This window comes from Cygnus olor, chromosome 4 (genome assembly GCF_009769625.2).
Source record: "Cygnus olor isolate bCygOlo1 chromosome 4, bCygOlo1.pri.v2, whole genome shotgun sequence".
NCBI classification, from domain to species: Eukaryota; Metazoa; Chordata; class Aves; order Anseriformes; family Anatidae; genus Cygnus; species Cygnus olor.
Genome location: NC_049172.1, coordinates 20,583,809 through 20,604,071, shown reverse-complemented (window position 1 = coordinate 20,604,071; position 20,263 = coordinate 20,583,809). Strand labels below are relative to the sequence as shown.

General features: G+C 45.6%; 1 long non-coding RNA gene across 1 annotated transcript; it reads left to right on the top strand.

Moving 5' to 3' along the window:
• Positions 1-5,737: 5,737 nt before the first annotated feature.
• Positions 5,738-7,054, top strand: LOC121070065. The gene is made up of 2 exons (XR_005819872.1): positions 5,738-6,165; positions 6,740-7,054. It is a non-coding gene; the product is annotated as an uncharacterized LOC121070065 (long non-coding RNA).
• The last annotated feature ends 13,209 nt before the right edge of the window (positions 7,055-20,263 follow it).

Sequence of the window (20,263 nt, the reverse complement as noted above, 5' to 3'; positions counted from 1 at the left end):
ACACCTAGCTCTTACAACAGGTCTTGCTTCTCTCCTGTATTTCCCAAATTCAACATCACATTTTCAGATATATTTTTGACAGTAAGCAGTATATATATCTATACAATTGTTATAACAACATGGAAGTCCGTACATATCGCTGGACCACACTGTGCAGAATTTCCTAAAGACTGATTTGAATATATATTGCTAGTATAGTTGAAGATCAATGATCTTGAATGCTCTCCCTCAGTCTTCTTCATCTTCTAGTTCTTGGAAAAGTAACATTGCTTTAGTACACGGACAATATTCAGCAATATTCAGTGGGAGGTTTGAGAAAGATAGGTGTTTGACCATCTTTGCATTTTCTTCTTACAAGTCTCTAAGTGCATTCATGTTCCAAATAATGCCAGACCACAGACAAGCTGGGTGGTAACTTCCAGTCATGTCACTGCTGCAGTCTTTGAAAGCGACCTTCCAAGCCAAGTGCATTTAAGTACCCTAGACTTACAGGGAAATCACTGAAGCCCCCAGGAATAAAAAGTGCTAAGGACTCCCTTTGACTCACTGGAAGTATTTTTTTCTGAAGCATGCAAGTTATGTTTCCTGCTAAGGCACAATACCCTGCAACAAACTCTTGCTCCACTGGGAAGAAATCCCAGCTAGCGTAACACATTTTTCAGATTTTTCTGCCATTCATCCCCAGGGCAGTGAGTGGAAAGGGTGGGGTGGCCACACCGCTCTTCCGTGTAGCAGAGCTCAGCTGTTCTGTGATATCCGTCTCTCCTGGTCCACTCTAGATTAGGATGGCACAGATTTTTCAATGGATGGATTGGCCAACTAAAGGTACATGACAATAGGCATGGACCACTTCCAAAGATACAAACTTCAGCATCTCGGGCAAGTTCTTATAACATTCTCAGAGGTTCTAAGGGGAAATTGCCTCTTTTCCTGACCTCCTGCTCTCATGAATCCTGCTTTTTCCTGAAACCTGCTTGGTGCAGGGGATTCTTTCTGTTGCAAGATGAGCACTAAATTTCTGGAGTTGATCAATTATTGACAGCTCTTCTGTCATGCTTGACTTGCTTTTATATTAAGTTGCATACCTGCTAGGAGTATTTTGTTTATGAAGTTATTTTACTGCTTTGTGACTCCTTTTTGATCCTGAATATCCTCTGAAAACAAATACTCCATTTGAATGCCTTGTCTGTCTTTTGATACATGCAGAATCACTCTTTACAAATGGTCCCAAAGGCAGTGCCCTTAAGTGCTGTTTATTTCCTCTGAGCTCCACTAACTAAGGTTGTCTGAGTCATGGACTGTCTGCCTGCTTAAGTCTGCACTTTAACTATCACCCCTGTGTGCTGAAGTCCAGTGTTGCAAGTCCAACAGCTTTTGTTACCTTCTTATGTATGGCCAGAGGTTTGACTTTGCTCCGGCAGCCTTGCTTTATCAATCACACCTAGCTGGTCCTGAGTGCTCAGCATTTCTTAGCAGTCTAGACAAAGCTGAATTTTGCTTGCTCTGAGGATGAAGCAGAGTAGTACTGGAGGATGAAGCAAAACAGCACTTTGCCCTCCCCTTCGGAGGGGTCAAAATTCAACCTTACAGCTGTGGCATAAGGGCTGGGACAGACACTGCTCTCTCAGAGAGGTTCGTGCTGCCTGATCCCAGCAACAGCAGGCCGGGGCCTAGTTCAGCTCTTTGCACGCCTACGTGCCTGCAGTATTCAGCCCATTTTTGTTTCCCTTCTCATCCCCTGCAAAATACGTACACACAGTGCTGCTGGCCTGGGGAGGAGAAAGAAGGGAGGAGAGAGCTCACTGCAGCCCCGCAGGCTTGGCACCTCGTCACTCACATCACCCTCATGTGATGAGGTGGAGTCCATCGCACTGGCCTCCCTGGCCCCGCTCCAGAATGCCATTCTTCCACCCACATCCAACCACTTGTGGGCAGCTGTCAGTTCTGTCTGTATCTAGTGCCAGATTTGGATAGCTCCATTCCTCAGACTACCAAATAGTTTAACGTACTGTAAAGGGGCAGGAATTCGGGTATGACGCCGAGACTTAGGTTTATCTAGGGACTCCTGCCCATGACGCTCAGTATCAGTTTTCCCCTTCCCTAAAACTGACTAATAGCCAAATTCTCTTTTGCAGACCACTGTTCTGCTACCAGCTAGCAGTGATGAGGTACTCTGATAACCTGGTAGCAGAGGCCACAGAAAAGACATCTATTTACTCCAGTCCTCAGAGGGATCATCTTCCCTGATATACTGACTGACTTTGTAGTTGATAGGGCGTGACATTATTTTTATGCTTACATATGATCGTCCTTATCACTGTCAAGGCATTTTGACATAGTATGGTGCAAACAGACACGTTGCTGCATGAAAACCGAAAGCTGGTCTGCACAAAGAAATCAAGTTCATCAGACTAAGCAGCTTTCAGATCGGTTTCATTTGGTATATGCTTAAGAATAGTTAGGCTGGCATCACATCACGTGCTGGTACCAGAGCATTCACACAAAGGAACTCAGCTGAGCTACTACATACTAGCAGATACTATTTTATTAAATTAGATTTCATCTCAAAGAGAGGTTGAGAAAGAGAAGGGAAATGGGGTACTAGGCCTTTATCATTCTCTGCATCTTTTCTGTATTGCTAGGCTGGTTTGTGTAATGGTTATACGATTATTCTTGCAAAACTAATTTTAATTTGCTGCATAATCTGATTTGTTTACTTTGCTTCCAAAGCTGAGTGCAACCTGTTGGTGTATGTGTTCTCAACAGTAGGGCTATCCTACATGTCATCACAGGTATGTTTTATCTTAAAGCTAGCATCTACACATTTATTTTCTTTCCCCAGCCAGTCACAGGAGAATGGCTTCAGAGAGACAGAAAGAAAATAGCTGTTGTCATTAGGAGTCACAAGGGAACAGGAAAAACTTCAAAGTAAAATTATATGGACCATGAGGTCAAAACTGAACACAGACATTGTTTTGTTTGTAGTTAAAGTCCAAAATGATCACAAATGATGCCAAAAAACAACACACTTTGGCTCAAAGAGTATCACTACATTTGAAAATGAGACAACAAAAGGATTCTTAAGCACACCAGGTTTCTGCCTTCAAGCTAGACTTACAAAGACAAATATACCCTGACCTGAAAAGCCAGTATAGTATCTAATTTTTCTCACACTTCTCATCTTGGATCAAACCCAAGAAAGAGAGGAGAACAAAACAGACCTACAGAGGTGGATAGTCTCTGCTGTGCTGCTGCTGCTTGCAACCCCCACTGTCTCCATCATCCTTACACAGCCCAGTGCAACCTCTTCTCTGTTGTGCTGTTATCTGAACTTCACCCAGCTCTTCCTCCATCAGTCTTCTGATTCAAGAATTTTCTTCCTCTGTCTCCTCAATTTGTCACAATCATCCACAGCAATAGTCATTTTATGCTTTAGGAACCACCCCTTCCCTCAGCTGTATGTGCTATCATCATCATCACTTCATTCAATTCACAGCCTTTTTTTTTTTTTTTTTCAAATCTTCTGTTCAAAAGAAGGGTGTTAAGTTAGGATGTCCTTTGCAAACAGTGTCCTCTCTGGTTCCACAGGTAATGATATGCATATGTATTGTTGCTTTTTGGCTGCCATCTCCTGGTGGCAACCCCTAGTCTCTCTCCTGAGACACTGCCTCACCCTGTAAGATCCGGTCTGCAAGCAATGGTTACGTTTCAGCCCTTTCTTGGGTTCACCTTCTCTTTTCCATTAGCATGGTACTATTTCTCACTGCTCTGTAGCCTCTTCTGCTTTTGATTCCTTATCTCTTCCTTCCCACTCCACCTTCTCTTCCACTAAGCCAGTCCTACTAGTTCATTGACAGGCACAACATGGATTGATGCTGCAGACCATCTCTCAGAGAAATCCTGTAGCAAGGACAGACGATCTTCCACATGACAAGTGTTCCCTCTTCTTCCAGAGACACCATCTCCCTCAGTTTGGCCCCTGCATCTAACATGAAGCCTTTCCACCAGTCTTCTTTGCACAAGACCTTGTTGATTTCATCCAAGAAAATTTAAACACGTGAACTTCCCACAACTCCCCTTTCATCCTCCCATGTCACCAGGTCAGAAATTTCTCATCTTCACAAGGGCTTATTGTGTTTTCAGCCTAAGACTTAGCTTGCTTCCAGCCTCCACTTCTCAACAACAAAACAAAACAAAAACCAGTCCCTCTCCAAAACCAAACAAAACCTGTCAGCCAGACAATAATTAACAACAATATATTGTACAACAATAACAAATGTCACCTATGGCACAACATTTCGTATCTTGACTGCTTTACATAAGGAGAGATTACCCTCCTATTTTGTCTATCAGTATCTGTTTTACTCAACTCTCTTACTGGCCCACAGGTTAGGTGGCAGAAAAGAAGACTGCTTGGGTATCTTAAGGTAGATAAGCAGAATGGCATTATTCCCTGAAGGCAACAGACTTCATGATGGAAATAATTTTGTCTTAATAACTATTGTTTTAATTCTGAACTCAATACACAAAGATTTCAGACCCATGATCTGTAGGTCACTGTGCTTTTTCATGCAGCTCACTAAAACTAGTCGTGAATTTGCATCAGTTTCAACAGTTTCAGGCCTCCACCTCGCCATTTACTCATGACGGCATTTTCTTTTTCTTTTTGACATTTTCAACACAAGAGTTCATCCTCTCATTCCAAACTATGCTTTCAAACTAAATTTAATTTTAAATAGTCTGAAAGCAAAAAGGAGTGTATTGTTCAAACCAGTGCAGATTTGCAGGATCTCTTTCAGAAAAAAAAATGAAGCCAAAATTACTCCCATCTCTTCATCTTTTTCCCACTCTCACCGAACCAAAAAAATATTCTTAGCACAACTGTCTCAGTCTGAACGGTTCATCCTCTTCTGCTGGTTTCCAGTGCTGCAAAACAAGAGACAGATTTTAACATTATTTTCCCACCAACACCACTGGTGCCATTGCCCCAGGTATCACGCCACCAGCAGTCTGTATTACTGAAAGCTACTGGAGGAGGGATATGGGACAATCTCTCCAACAAGGAATGGTCCTCCAAGGGCTGTCCCAGCTTCCAGCAGCTAAGAGCAGATCTGCTGGTGAGGGGCTGTGCAGGAGGCAGCTGGGCAGCGCTGGCTTCCCTGGGTTCCTGGAGCCCCTGGTGGCCCTTTGCCTTGTCACGCCATACATTTATGTGAGCACATCTTGTTGGCACGGTGCTCCGCCTAAACACAGACTTGGGTTACGTGCCAGAGGGCTCCTCCAAAGCTGCTCAGGCAGACCTGGGAGATGTCCCTGCAAACACACAGAACCACACACTTGCATGAATGCTAGGTAAAACAACCACTGCATTCAAAAAAATGAAATCGGCATGCAGAGTTGCAGGGTGCCTCTCTTCCATCAACCCACTCTGCAACAGCAATGTGTTATTCTTGCCTACTGCTGTTGTCTGTCTACTGACTCGCATGCTGATGAGAGAAAGCTCCCTGCTCACTTCACTTCTGCGGTCTGATATTCCCCAAGCATTTGGCCCCATCCCTATGGCCTGTGCGTGCAGCAGCCAAGACATTTCAGGTGCCTTTCCCACAACTATTCATCAGCTCTTGCTCAGTTTCTGTGAGCAGACAGGGTCATGTCGATGAAACTTGGCATGGATGTAAGCTGCATTTTAAACACAGCATTCAGCAGAAGATATCTGCTTGGTATCGTGGCCTGGCAAATCACTTTAAACCTGTGCAAATACACCAGGCTGGGCTCCCTTCACTGGGTCACTACCGAGATAGGTAAGAGGGGCATGGTAAGGCGTCCCATGTTTCTCTTGTGACCTTTCCACTTGCTGGGGCTCCGGCAGACAAAGTTTCTCTGGACTTTGCCTTGTCCTCTTCGCACTCCCAGCACGGCGTCAGAGACTCAACTCTGTCTGACTTGCAACACTGCTTTTTTTCCACAGCATTTCGTCAGATTGCTGTAGCAACTCAGGCCTATGCTGTCTCCCGATCTCTCTTTGCCAATCCCGTTGTGACACTGCGTCTTGGAGCAATCTGTTCCTGTCCATAAACAATGGGCCTACTTGAAGTGGTTGTATCCACAGCCTCTTGAGCTGCTAAAGCTGCAAAACGATGTGTGGGGGAAGACAGTGTTTTGCAGGTAACAAGTATACATATTTCCTGGGAATACACCACGACTTTTTAATTGGAGTACATAGGGCAAAGGGAATCGTAGTTGTTATGGGAAAAGTTATGTAGGTAAAAGGTTAAAATAATGTCATTGGCTCGGGCTTCCCGCAAGAATGCAGGGAGTTATCTGAGATCAGAGTTAACCATTCACAAATGCTGAGGTGCCCCGAGGGGACAAAATAGGATCGCGCTGCTCTCATTGGTACAGATAATTAGAGGTTATTTGGGAGAGAATAATTGAGGCAAGAGATAATGCAGCAGAGAAGGGAGGAGGTTACAAAAGCTGACTCTCATTTTCACAGTAATGGTATGACCTGCACAGGATGACCATTCAGTGATTCCACATGAGCGTACAAATGCATACCAAAAATTCAGGTATCTCAGAAATACAACAAGCACAGTTTTTAATGAAAAACACAGGGGAACTTTCATGTTCTTGCATACTGCTAGTCACATCTGCATGTTTCAACATGCTAACTTACCTGTGCCTCTCACTCTTGGCCCAGAGCCCACACAACCATAATTATATGTATCATATTTTATAGGTGGCCTCATACATCTCAGGGTTAACCAGCTCAGACAGGGTTTTCACAATCCAGCCAAGGACTTCAGGAGCCCCTGTGCAGCCTTCTGGCAACTCAGTCCACCAAAATCCTTCTAACAGCCTGGATCCCAACCACAACATGTTCCAAACGTGCTGCTGAGGAAAATCGTATGCATCGTGCCATTTAATACAATTTTAACTCCATTATCCTTTAAAAATGCATCATACATGTCTACTGCTTGCAAAAGTTACCTGTATTATATCATTTGTAAAATCTGTAAATGATGCTATGGTTACATAAAAAAAGAGATTTACATAATTGCAGGAAAGCATAGACAGAGGGGCCCCAAAGCTGTTTTAGCACCATTTCATGATGACATTTTTTAAAACATTTTTTCTTAAGCAGACTTAAGATTTAGAAACACACATTTGTTTTTAAAATCCCTCATTACGTGTAGAGAATTTTTAGTGGAAATTTGAGGTAAAAATGCTGTTATTTTATCTAAAAATGCAAAGTTTGCACTGACTCAATCATGATAATAAGTATTCAACAACTACTGATTTCAGTGACAGTTTCTTGAGTATCTACTGGAGAAGGTTAAGTATGTAGTTTAAAAGCTAATTTCAAAGCAAGTTAAAAAAAAAAAAACAAAAAACAAAACAATCTAGAGACCACCACACATTTCTTGCTAGGAGAGTCTCTAGAAGCAAGGCATACATCAAAAGAAATACCTGGTATAAAATTCAGAAATGGCAGTACTTATAGATATGGCATTTATATTATATTTTGTTTCTTTCCCCACCAGCAAAGGGGAAAAGAACTACCTGAAGCACAAGAGAAACAAAATAAGGAGGTGTGACAGTAGGTGGATCAATATTATTTTTCAGTGATGTAATGTCAAAATAACCCAGTTTTGCTTTCTGCATAAAGTGCTCTGCCCAACTCAAAGCAATCTATCAGTTTCATAAGCTTCTCCAAGGGCTTAGCCAGTTCCCCATGTTACCAACCCAAAAACATCAGTCCAACCACAGTTTTTCCCCAGCTCAACTCCTCTAGCATCATTGCACCTCCTTCTTTTCTCCTGTCCTTGCTGGACTGCCCATCAGTTCTAAGCAGAGAGGATAATAACAAGTCATTCCCGAACCCAGAAAAAGAAACCAGGAGAACCTTCTTGTAGAAGATGTAAACTACACTTTACCTACAAGCCCCAAGTCCCAACAAAAAGGTAGGCCACCAGATAGCAGACTAATTTCTCATAACGGACAGCCCAAAAGCACTTTGTAGGAGCTTCTGGTTAACTGAGGCAGATGAAGCCAACTGTGAAATGTTATATGGAAGAATGAAGAGAAATGAGCCCCGTGAAATTGAGACCTGTAATCAATATGGTTTTGACTACAAAAAGAAAGCGGAAACCGTCAGAGGATCTGTAAGTGGTGGGAAATGAAGAGCTAGCTTTGAGAAGCTCGGTGAACCTCTAACAAGAGACATAATTCAGGTCTAGGACAAAAAGGCATTTAGCAAGATGCGACAGGGAGATCCGGAATTAGCCTGGGAGAAAGCTGTGAAACTTTGTTGGCCGAAGACAGGCACTTCACTCACACTGACACAGAGCCACCCCACAGCATATGACAGTCCCCTTACACAGCCAGCACAGAGGAGAAGCAAAACTAGCAGAAGAAAGCAGATGTGTATCAGGAAGGAGAGAAGTGCCGAAGTCCACAAGAAAGAAGAGAATACTCTGGAAAGATGACCACTGCCAATTTTTTTTTCCCCATACTTCATGTGTCAGCATTATTGTGTTCTTAGCACGCCAAGGGGGCCTCCCTCTCCCTCTGCTCCCATGAAAATTGTTGACTTTTTAAATCTCCCAATAGATGGTTTGTGATTTAGACTACAAACTTATATAACACGCAGAACCAAAGAGTGGCGAAGAGCAAAGTCCAGAGCTGAGTTTACATGTCAAACCAAGTCAAATATGTTCTGTTTGGTCTCTCATGAACTGTGAACTACTTTTTTTCAGACAAACCACTCCGGAGCAAACCCTGAAGAAAGTACTCGAAGCTCTAGCAGAGGGTTATCTGGTCAACATTTTCTCAGGCGTTGTTACAGACCTAAAGAAGAGCTTGCAGAATTAAAATAGATTTATCTGAAGGCACCAGGAGTCTGATTGAGGCTTGCTAGCTCATGATGCACTAGAAAAGATGAATGGCAATCGTGCAGAACTTGAAATATCGCAATGAAATGCCTCAAGTGGAAAGCAACGCTGATGGAGCCATAGAAAAAAAAGTGCCCAAAAGAGACAGCAAAAGAAACACACAGGAAAAGCTATCCAAAGGAATCAGGCATCAGTGCCTTTGTGTGAGAAGAAATGTAGTCTCCTACACACTTGTTAAGAGTAGCCACTCAGGAAAACATAATGTCTCAACTCTGGATCCTGTTTTGAGGGATGCCAGGTACCCCCAGCACTGCATAGGGAGTTCCTTTGATTAACTTGAGGGTCAGGGCTCTGCTTGTCTGGGGGGACACTTGGGGCAAGCCTCAAAGCCGTGATGCCTCAGCTCCTTTTTGAGTACAGCCCAAAAACCTTAAAGAGGTCAGATAGGGAGAATACGATTTTCTACCAAAAAGATGGTAAAGATTAGGTCAAATAGTGGAAAAAATCAAATTCATTGTTTGTTCCAGACCTAGTATTGCTGCAACAGACCTGTGTGTGTTGGAAGAGCTTTCCTCATGCTGCGGGAGATACCCTTGATTGTTTGTTTACCAACCTCCACGGTGCATTCAGTGATCAGGTTGTACCACCTTGCACGCACGTGCTTTTCCAAGAACCACAGGAAAACACGGCCCCCTCAGATACAGCTTATTTAGTTGTTCAGCTATTTGCTTATTGAGCTAAGCACTCAACTGAGAAGCATTTCAAACAGATTTAAGAGTACAAACCCGCTGAAACAGAAACAGTCTTAAATGCAGTCTTGTTTAGCAGAGTGCTTAAACGAGTATCTGAAGTTAGTTGACTTTAGCTGTCTAAAAATCCTAAGTTTGTCACAATACTTTTCACTGATACTGAATACTGGCAGGTTGCCTTCAGCGAGCTCATTACAAAATACACTTCTGTGTGTCTGGAGACTAAAATTTACACTGCTAAATAAAGGCACCAGAGCTCCCAAAATAGAACTGGAAAATTAACTTCTCAGAAAAAGAGGGAGAACTGTCTGACCTGAAAAGATGTGTGATTTATGCTATCACAGCCACTGCTGATAAAGCACAATGATTAGGGTGAAATTTAATAGGGATTACAGATGGAGAATTGCTTATTAAGCAATTTACTTCTCCCTTTTAACAGGGTTGGACAATTTCCTACAGTGCTCTCTTGAGCTTTCTGTCCAGGGTGTTTAAGGATGGCTCTGCTGATACGGCTTCTTTGAAAGATTATGTCTTACTATAATAGATTTAATCCAGAAAAGCTGGCTGCTTTTCTTCCTAAATTCTCTTTTAATACTTTCCTCTTTCTCACTTTACCTGTTTATGCCTGAGGCCGTGCTTCATATCCCCCTCAGGCAGCTGCCTGATAACACAGCAGCAGCGGATAGAAGTGCTGCGAATGGCACAAAAGGTATGAACCGTGGCTTGGTAAATAAAAAGGGCCTCCAATCAGGAATGTCTGTACAAAAGTCATGAATGAAAGCTTCCTCTTCCTTCTTTTCAGGACTCACACAGCTTCTTTAAAGGAAGAAAAATTAAAAAAAAAAATGAATATTTGCATTAACACTGGGTAACTGCTCAAAGACCAGGGGACAAGCCTCTCCCACTTAACCACTGCGTTGCAGTCCCCTGAGCAGGCTGTGTTCGAAGTTCCCAGGTATGGTTTATGTGTGCCCCGTGGTGTGACAGCAGGGTGTCCAACCTAACTAACAGGCTCTGCTGCTTCCAGGGCATGGGCTGCTAAATCCATAGGGCACCCCATAGGTGCACCATGCCTTGCTGCACCGCACACATTCCCAGGCTTTCAGACCTCTTGGGCAATGAGCTGGCAATCGCTTGCAAGGGACATCAGCACTGGAAGATATTTCTGCGGCTCAGTCAGTCTTTTATGTACCCAGTAGCTGTCAACAGCGATGAAATCTCTTTCTCTGTTACCAAACAGATCCCCAAGACCTACTTTAGGCTTTTGTAACATTCAGTTGGAGACCAGATGGCTGCCTGGAAACATTTGCTCAAATTTATCCCTAGTGTAAATTCACTAAGTTGAGGAGAATTATGGCAGTGGTGAATGCAACCTGTTTATTCCATATACGCCTGAAAAGCCACGGCCTTCTTCAGATGGTAGCTGCCTTAGAAAATAAAGTTGCATTATTCCTGGAAAAAAATATTTATTCAATGCAGTTAACAGGAAAAGTTTGTACTGACACATCAGTGCTTTAACTCTGAGTTTAGAAAATCAAGAAGATAAACACGCAAGTGTAAAGCAAAATATTAAATAGCCCGAAACTGCCAACGGGTGCAAACAGAGACTTTCAGTGCTTTCAGACACTAACGTAATGCCCTCTGATGCTAATGGGATGGCTCCAGCGGATTCACTTGGAATAATTCAGAATTAAAAGGCACTGTGATGGTGCAAAAAATTAAGTTTTGTTCCAAAAACCCCACCTGAAAAGACAACTGCGGGGCACCCCACCACCACCACTAGCACACAGTGTGCATCGAATCACCCCGCATGGCTGGAAAGGTGCTCAATGTATCTTTTAAGTGGCTGAGAGCTGGTCACGGGAAAGGACTTCTGTCAACCAGGAGCAAAACACACCTACAGGACTCGGTGCCAGCACCAGGAGCAAAAGGACTTGATCAGCACATTTAGCCTACGCAGCTGCTGCAATGAAAAGCTGGAGTCTCTGTACATCGTGTTAAAAGTGCCCAAGTAACAGAGCTTACAACGCAGGGAGTTACAAAATTGTGGAGGAAAATTACTGCTTCATAAAAATAGCACAGCTGCAATTTAGCATTAAACAACCCCGTTCCCAATGCCAGCAGGGACAACTGTGCCTATCCAGCTCTCATGTGTACCCTAAAACCACCTCTCCTGCCACGATGGTCAAAAGGTCAGCACAGATTTTTCCTTGATGGTAATATAAAATTAATAGATCAGCACAGCTTTCACGCAGCCCTGCAAGAAGAAAACTTCCACCACTTCTTGGCTTCAGCCCCTTCCCTCTCCTCGTGTTTCCCCCCCGCTGCAGCCCAGGCTAGCTGGCATGCATGGGGTGAGCTGCAAGTACAGCACTTTGTGAGATCCCTGTTCACCCTTTTGAATGGCCAAACTGCCAGGTTAGTGGAAATGAGACCTTCCTGCCTCTGCGACTGCCAGCCACACACCAGGTTTTGTTCAACGGTATCTAGCACACACTGAAAATCGTAGCAGCTGATCATGGAGCATTGCCTCCCATGGCCGGTAATTTTGCTGACATCAGGGGGAAATAGCTGAACAAACTGGCATCCCCGCTACCAAGCTATTTTTAGGACCATTCAAGATCCTTTCGGGATATGTGATATTCAGTTTGGAACAATCCTCAAAATCGGGAGTAGCTGTCAACATGTCTCCTACAGAAGTGATTCAGTATATGAAATGCTATCTGCAACATGCTCTCCCCTATCTCACCTCTTTTCCACCTCTGTATATTTACTCTTCCCCTTCCCTCAGCTGGATGGTGAATCACTATCGTCTGCCAGTCTCATGGTCATGAAAAATCATTCACTATCTACCTATGTTTCCTTGTAAGTCGTATAAATCTGGTCCTTGTAAGTCATCCTCACACCTTTGCAAAGTTTGACCCTATACAGGTCTCTCCAAGATAGTCTTTAAAACGGTTTCTACTCTATAGGAAGCAACCTGATCAGCAGATAAAGTGAATATTTTATCACCCAAGCGTATCTCCAAAAATATCAGTAGATTACACAACACAGACTTCTTGCTGCTGCTGGTTTCCTCCTACATCATCTGGCAGATGCCAAGAATGCTTGTAACCTTTGCCCTACTTAATTCTGCAGGCAAAATGATGAAATATGACCTTGAAATACGAAGGGGATGGTGAGCAGTGTTCACTGACACAGAAGCAACAGAAGGAAAGGTGTGACAGACCGGACAGGCTGCACTGCTCGTATATGTCACGGTCTCATGTCCCTGAGCAAAGAAAACCTGGGTTTGTCTGCACAGCTCTGCAGAGAATCGGAGCACATTTTCTCCTAAGCTGCCAAAATACAAGTCAAAGCTGTTAATGATTCAGTGAGTCTTCCAGGATAAAGGTCACTATCTTCCCGTGTGCTTATGGTATAGTCCGATCAGATCAATATACTCCTCGCTTTTGGGATGTTGAATCTGCAGCCATCGCACCTACGGCTGCCTCCAGCCTCTGGTTGTTCATGGTCACTGATGGGCATCACGGCCAGATGCTGTGCTTAAGGAGTCAGTTTTTCTTAATAGACTATACTGCATTTAGCCGGGGCAATAAAACAAAAATAGCCATATCCTGGTCTGTTTTAAATTAGATCCCAGGCAGACTGATATGCAAAAAATAAAATAAATCCTCAAGACTGCCCTCTAATGCCACCAGCAGAGCTCTGTTGAGACAGCAGCTGCACCAGCTGAGCATTTAGTCAGGGAACGTGGGCACTCTGAGGCCTGGGCCTGGGAGATAAAGAGCACACCCTGCTTTTAATTATCAGGCAATTGCTTGTTTTAGTGCAGAGAAAAGAAAAAAAAGGGGGGGGTGAGGGGGAAGAAATGAGATCTCCAGTCCTACTGACAAGTTCCCAATTAAATCATTATTTTGAACTGAATATTTCATTTCTCAATGATTGACATGCTATAACGTTTCCCCATAGTTGTTGTTGATATTATTATTGTTATTTTGAAAGGAGGGTTACATATATACGATTAAAAGACACTATTTAAAGTGTAGCAAGGTTTTTATATAAGCTGTAAATCAATCAATAAGCTTATTCACAGCAGGATCTATTCTTTTGTAAAGAATTGGGAAAGAACCATCTTAGGTGGCAATGTAAATGCCTAACAGGGCACGTCTGGATCATATTGGCTGTATATTTAGAGACGTATCAGCCGGCGTCCACACTAGGGAGAGTCCCTGCTGTCAGCTAGCGTAAATCTGGAGACGTGACTTGTTGAATCTTGACTTCAGATTCAACATTAAATCAGAACACGGAATTTCAGGGCTGTGATCGTGCACAAAGGTAAATTTAGCAGCTGGATAAGAAAAGAGCAAAAGCCAGTACGAAACCTTGGGGTATCGTGAGATGTGCTGGATCACTAGAGGGCAGTAGCCAACCCCTAATATCCCCAGACCTGATCACAAAACCTCACAACCACTCACGGAGCTGGCCAGCAACAAGAAACGCGTGTTCATCAGAAGTTTGGAAAGCGGTGTTAAAGGTGCACATATACTGGGACACGTTGTATGCAAAAGAGAAATCTCCCTGTTTGCTATGAATGCTAAAACTCCTCTACATTAAGCCATTTTAAAAGTATGTCTATAGCTGTGCAGAAAATCGTATTTTATATATAAAGGCCAGATATACAATTGTTTCGGTGAAACAATGCCAGAACAGCCTAGAGGAGTTCCCCACCCTCTTCCTAACCCACCCGAGTGACCCCAAATTTGACACTGCTGAAGCTAAAAGCCATCCAGTGAGGAGAGAGCCCAGAAACAAACACTTCCAGGATAGTAATAATACCTCAAACGCTAGTAATGGCTTATAGCAATGCAGCCCTGGTGAGCGCTCACAGACTAAACTCAGTTCTGTGCTTCTGTACAGGTGGAGGTTTGGCCCCCAGCACATGCAACGTGCACGAGACATCACTGATGTCTTCAGGTCTGTGGAGAAAAGACATTTGGATACACGGCTCCAATGCTTGGCACTGACAAACACACTTGCCTTCCCATCTTTCTTTTCTGATAGAAAGAATCATGCCTCACTTTCCTTATCCCATCCCCAAACACGATTTATTTGAAGGCAGGGGGAAGATGTGCACCCCTTCCCAGCCTGGTAGCCTTAGTTTTAAAAATGAACCAGATGAACTGAACCACGTCTGGCACGGCCACACTTTCTGGTGTTCCTGAAAACATCCTGTTTTCATTTAACAGTCCTAACAGAGTTTGGTGTTTTACACTTCTGTTTCAGGGTCCGTGACTGACATACAAGTTTCATAAAAATGACTTATCTGCCCTAGTGGTTATGACACCAGACAAAATGGCTGGAAAATGAAAAACAAACAGAAAACCACAGAAATAACCCTGCTTCTGTTTGCTTATTACTATTGCTGACAATTTTAAGCTCCTGATTCATCCTAACAGTCATCCTAACAGTTTGGGGGCTTGCTCATGAGTCATGAATGCCAGGGTTTCAACATACTCCTGACTTTACCCATTAAGCAGGACTACCTGGGGAAACCTTTGGCTACCTTCTGATGCCCCCACGTCAGAGCTACCCAATTCTGACAGAACAATGGCCCTACAGGGTTGGACCAGAGCTCTGCTATCCTGCCTCTGATACCACATAGCAGTGCACTAGGGGAGAATCTAAGAACAGGGTAAGCAGGGCATGGTGCTTACCCCAAATATTTTCACAGCTTCCAGAGGTATTTATATTTCATAGCCACATTTTACCTGTGTAATGGAAGGGGACTTGCCTGGCTATTGCTAAAGGCATGCGTAGAAAAGAAATAATGTTTTTGAGCCAGTACATGTAATCTAACTTCACGCTTGCTTTTGAGAAATGGTTCTTCACATGGCATCGTGACCTCTGGGATTGCCTTTGGGCTGTGAGTTTACAAACAGGAGAGGGATCTTGGTGGTGTTCAAAGGCAAATAACATTGCTCGGAGAAGGAAAGCCCAAGCTTTGCAGAAGCTGTTTCCTGCAACATACGTTTTCCCAACAGCTAACAGAACTGCGTGCCCCAGGCCTCCTTTCCTGGGCGTATCCAGCTCCTCTTTCTTTGAACAAACAAGACATGCGGGATGCTCCATTACTCCAAGCTGCAACAGGATTTGGTGCTAGTGTTCAGAGAAACGTGATGATTCTGCCTTTGACCACAAGAACCACTCGGTACCCATGCAAAATTGCCAGCAGAAAACCAGCAGCAATGCTGCTGCAAGTCCTTGCCGAGAAGATGCGGCAGACCCCTCAGGAAACCAGAGGCATTGGCCCCTTGACTTCTCAGTGGAGACGTTACTTTGGATGCCTTCACAAAGTCTCTCAGATCTTACCTTTATCCTGTTTGCCATAAACTGATGCTGGAAAAACCTCACAAAAGCCAATTATCGGTGTAACGTGCAAGACCACTGATGTTTCCTCCCTGTTTCTGTGAAGGCAGGGAGGTGGAGGGACAGCACCCATTATTTAGCCTCTTTCTCTGTGTTTCTCCATACCACGACTGTTATAAGCCCAATGTTTGCACTTCAAAAGCAGGGCACAGCCTGTCCATAACCCAGTCCCAACATCACAAGTCTCTCAGAGTTAGCAACAAGGGCACATGACAGAAATGACTGCCTGGAAGCCTCTGGGACAGGTCGCAGTGTTTGATCCACTCAACCTCTGTGAAGTTAGAGCAAAGATGGGCTGAACCAAAGGCTTTGGGGTTAGCTTTTGGGTCCAGCTTTTTTGGACCTTTTCAGCTTTGCCAAAAAGAAGCCCATCAAATTCCAAGTCCACACGTAAGGCTCTGTATGAAGGGTTTAAATAATAATAGCATGCTTGAGCTGTGGCATCACGAAATTAGTAGAATATGCAGGATTCATAAACCTCTCACAAGGGTCCTCTTTCCCACTTGAGCTAGAAAGAAAGTCATGGCTAGGAGTTGTAAAAGACTCTCGAGGGAATTAGGCTCTGAATTCCTATTGAATTAGCATTGTTTACAAAGCAGTCAGAAGTATAATGGTTGCTAATGACTCTTTAATGAGTCAAGTTATAATGCAACATGTGGTGAAGCACAATAAACAGAAAGGCCGCACTTCCTTCCCATTTATTCCACCGTGCACAGGTGTAGAAGCCCTGGATCTAAATGAGTTACTCTGCTGGGAATAGAGTAAAAGAGCTGAATCTGGTCTGTACCTTGAAAAATTAAGTTTCCTTTACGCCAAAACAAACTGGGGGTGAATTAGCTCCATCTTCATTGCATCCTCCCTTCAGGTATTTGTACATGTTGATGAGATCCCCCCTGAGCCACCTCTTCTCCAGGCTGAGCAGTCCCGGCTCTCTGAGCCTCTCCTCACACAGAGGTGCTCCAGTCCCTCGATCATCTTGGTAGCCCTCCATCGGACTCCTTCCAGTAAGTTTAGGTCTCTCTTGTACATGGGGGCCCAGAACTGAACCCAGCACTCACATCCCCACAGGTGCAAGACCACCTGAATGCCACTGAAATCGATTTTAGCAGGAACCAGATAGTCACACAGGATCCGTACCCCCAGTACCCCTGAGAACTGGAGTGCCTGCTTACAGACATCTTGTTTGTCACCGTTAACATTAGGTGATTCTCTTTAATTATGAGGATCCTTACCCCAGAATTTCAAAATTAATCCCTGATTTTTAAAAGCACAAGGGAAAGCACAGCACCAAATTCTGTTTTCTAGAGCTGCATGGATTCCGAGAATTGTTTCGCAATATAATGCAATCCTTCTTCATTTTAAATGCACGTAGGGATTAAATCCAGGTAAGAAAAGAGGAAAATGTGCAAAGTTGCCTAAATAACAGGGGTGGCACTGGCAGACTGCTCACAGCATGCCACCTTGCCTCTAGCTCTGCATGCCAAGTGGCACCGGGGCAACTTTGAGCATCTCCGTGCCACTTTGGGGAATCACCTTGTGCAAACACCCACCACACACCCGTCTCGGGTTTTGCCACGCATATAGAAACATTTGACAGGTAAAGGATGCGTCAGGTCTTGTGCCAAGGTAAATCGGCTTCTGTAGAGGGGCGTAACAGATATAACTACACCTGGCTTCAATCAGTGGAGAGATTTTTCCTATATAATTCTGTATGCATTAGCTATACTATGTATAAGTTTGAAATTTTATTTCTGACACAAAAAAGTTGGCAAAGGAGATATCAGAAATTACAGGAATATACGAGAGAATGGCTCCCAAACACTCCTTTCTCCAAAGCTCGTTAAATTTCGAGGCACTGATCCCTGCAGGCGCTACACAGCAGTTCTGTCACATGAGGTATGCTGCCAGGTGGCAAGGTGCTGCCAGACAGACTGCCAGCAGGGCCTCTCCGGCACGGTGGTCAGTAGAAGAGTCAACACGCGGAGCCCAGCAGAGAAAGCACGAGACCGCAGGCATGGAGATGCCCACCTCTGTCTTCAAAGCGAGGGGGCGGCTGAGGCCAGCTTGCTGAGTGGGGTTTTGGTGTGATGCAAATGACAAAAAATGACACTTTTGTTAAGTCCTCAAGTAAAATGGGACCTTTTCCAAGCGTCTCTTTGCTGTTCCCCATCTGCTGCCGTGGCCATCCACCGAGCAGCAGTGCTGAGGCTGACATGCAGACTTTCGGTAAGGCTGAAAAGGTGTGAAATCATGGAAAGTGTGTCCTCACGAATGCAACAGTCCTCTCATTGGTGTTCATATAAACCAGAGTAATCCAAAAGCAAAGCAGATCAGGTTTTACATTTACAAAAGGCTTTTAATCCTGAACAGCACCATGTGCTATATTGAAATTACACTGCAAACTATACTTGTAATGAAGGTGTATTGACCTGGCAGTCCCATCTGCCACCGCAGGCACCAAGAGATCTCACCGAGTTCCTACAGCAGGGCTCAAAGTTTGGGGGATTTTTTGGATGAAAGGGCCAAAGCGGGCGTGCGAGGCGCTGCCACAAAAAGCCAAGGACAGATGCCTTTCCAGGGGTGCCCAAAGGGCCCCCTCCCACTGAGCCAGCGCCGGGGTGCCGCCTCTATCGGGGGGGGCCCCCACCGGCGGCACCTCGCCCCCAGTGGCACCACCCCGGGGGGAGCCGCAGCCGGGACCCCAAATCGCCGCGCACACCTTTGCCGCAAGGAGGTGGAGTAGGCTCTCGTGGGGATGCAAAACGTTCAAAAATACCCATATAAAATTATTTTTCTTATAAAAACCCTTCTCCTCGCCCCCCTGCGAGTGTAAAAGCCCCGGCAGTGGGAGCCGCCTGCGGCGCACAGCCCGGCCGCGGCCCCGCCGAGCCCCCCCGGTGCTCCCGGCCCCGGGGTCCCGCTGGTGCCCGGTGCCCGGGGCTGCCCGGAGGGGCGGAGCGGGGCCGGCGGCGGCGGCGCGTCCCTCGGGGACATAACCAACCTCCCTGGCGGCGGCAGCAGCCTCGCAGGTGCCTGCAGCTGGCGGTTAACACAGACAGTAAGAGGATCAACTCCATCTCCGCTGGTGGAGAGAGAAAGGAGGGGGGAAAGGAGAAAAAAAAAAAAAAGGAAAAGAAAAAAAAAGGGAAAAAAAAAAAAAAAACAGCCTCCCCCCTCCCCATTTGCCATTCAGGGTTTGGTTAATTTGGATGATAACGGTTGGTGTTTAATCCCATTGTACGGCGCTGAATATGGCGCAAGCTACCCGGCTCCCGGCGGCACAAAGCGGCCGGCGGCACGCCGCGCCGGGCTCCCCGGGCCGGTCCCCGGCCGGCAGCGGGGGGACGACACCGGGAGCCCCCCCCGGGAGCAGCCCCGGAGCCCGGGGGAGCCCGCGGGGGGCTCCGGGGAGGCCGTCGGGGGAGTCCCGGGAGGCGCCGGGCCGGCTCCGGAGGCGCACGGGCGGCCGTGGAGAGGGGCCGGGGGGGCCGGGGCCGCCGGGGCTCCCCCCGGGGCGGCGGCGGCTGGGTCCCGGCGGCGGGGGGGCGGAGGCGGGGGGGCCCCCCCCGTGGCGTCGGGGCGGCCCCGCCGGGGCGGTCCGGGGCGATCCGGGCCGGTCCGGGCCGTGCCGTGCCGAGGGCTCCGTGCGCTCGGCGGGCGAGGAGCGCGGCCGAGGCGGGCGGAGGGGAGAGGAGGGCGGCGAGGGCTGTGAAAATATGTTTGCGGAAAATAGACAATTGTTGGATTAGACGTATTCAAGTATGAAATAATGCCTTTTTGTGTAAAAAACTGCAGCAATGTGAGCGTACAAAAGTTCCCCTGTGGCAGTTACTTGCTCCCTTTGTGAGCCGTGCGCTCCGGCGTCTCCACTTGGCGCGTTCAGCGCGGAGCCCCCCTTTAAACGCGATTGTTTCTTTCTTTTTAATGACATTTACCGGATCAAAACATGCTGTTAATTCGATCAGAAAGCTTTACCCTCCCTGACAATGCCACAATAATTTCTCCTGAAGTTTGTTAAATTGACCAAAATTAGGCAAATGAATAGGGGGTCTGTAGGCGACCCCGCTCGCAGGTGACACCGCATAATGCACTCTCGGGCCAGCTGCGATCCCCTCTTTATTTGCCCCTCTTTTCTTTGACCCGCATTATTAAAATTTAGGCCCAATGAAACTATTCATACTTTTCAATGGG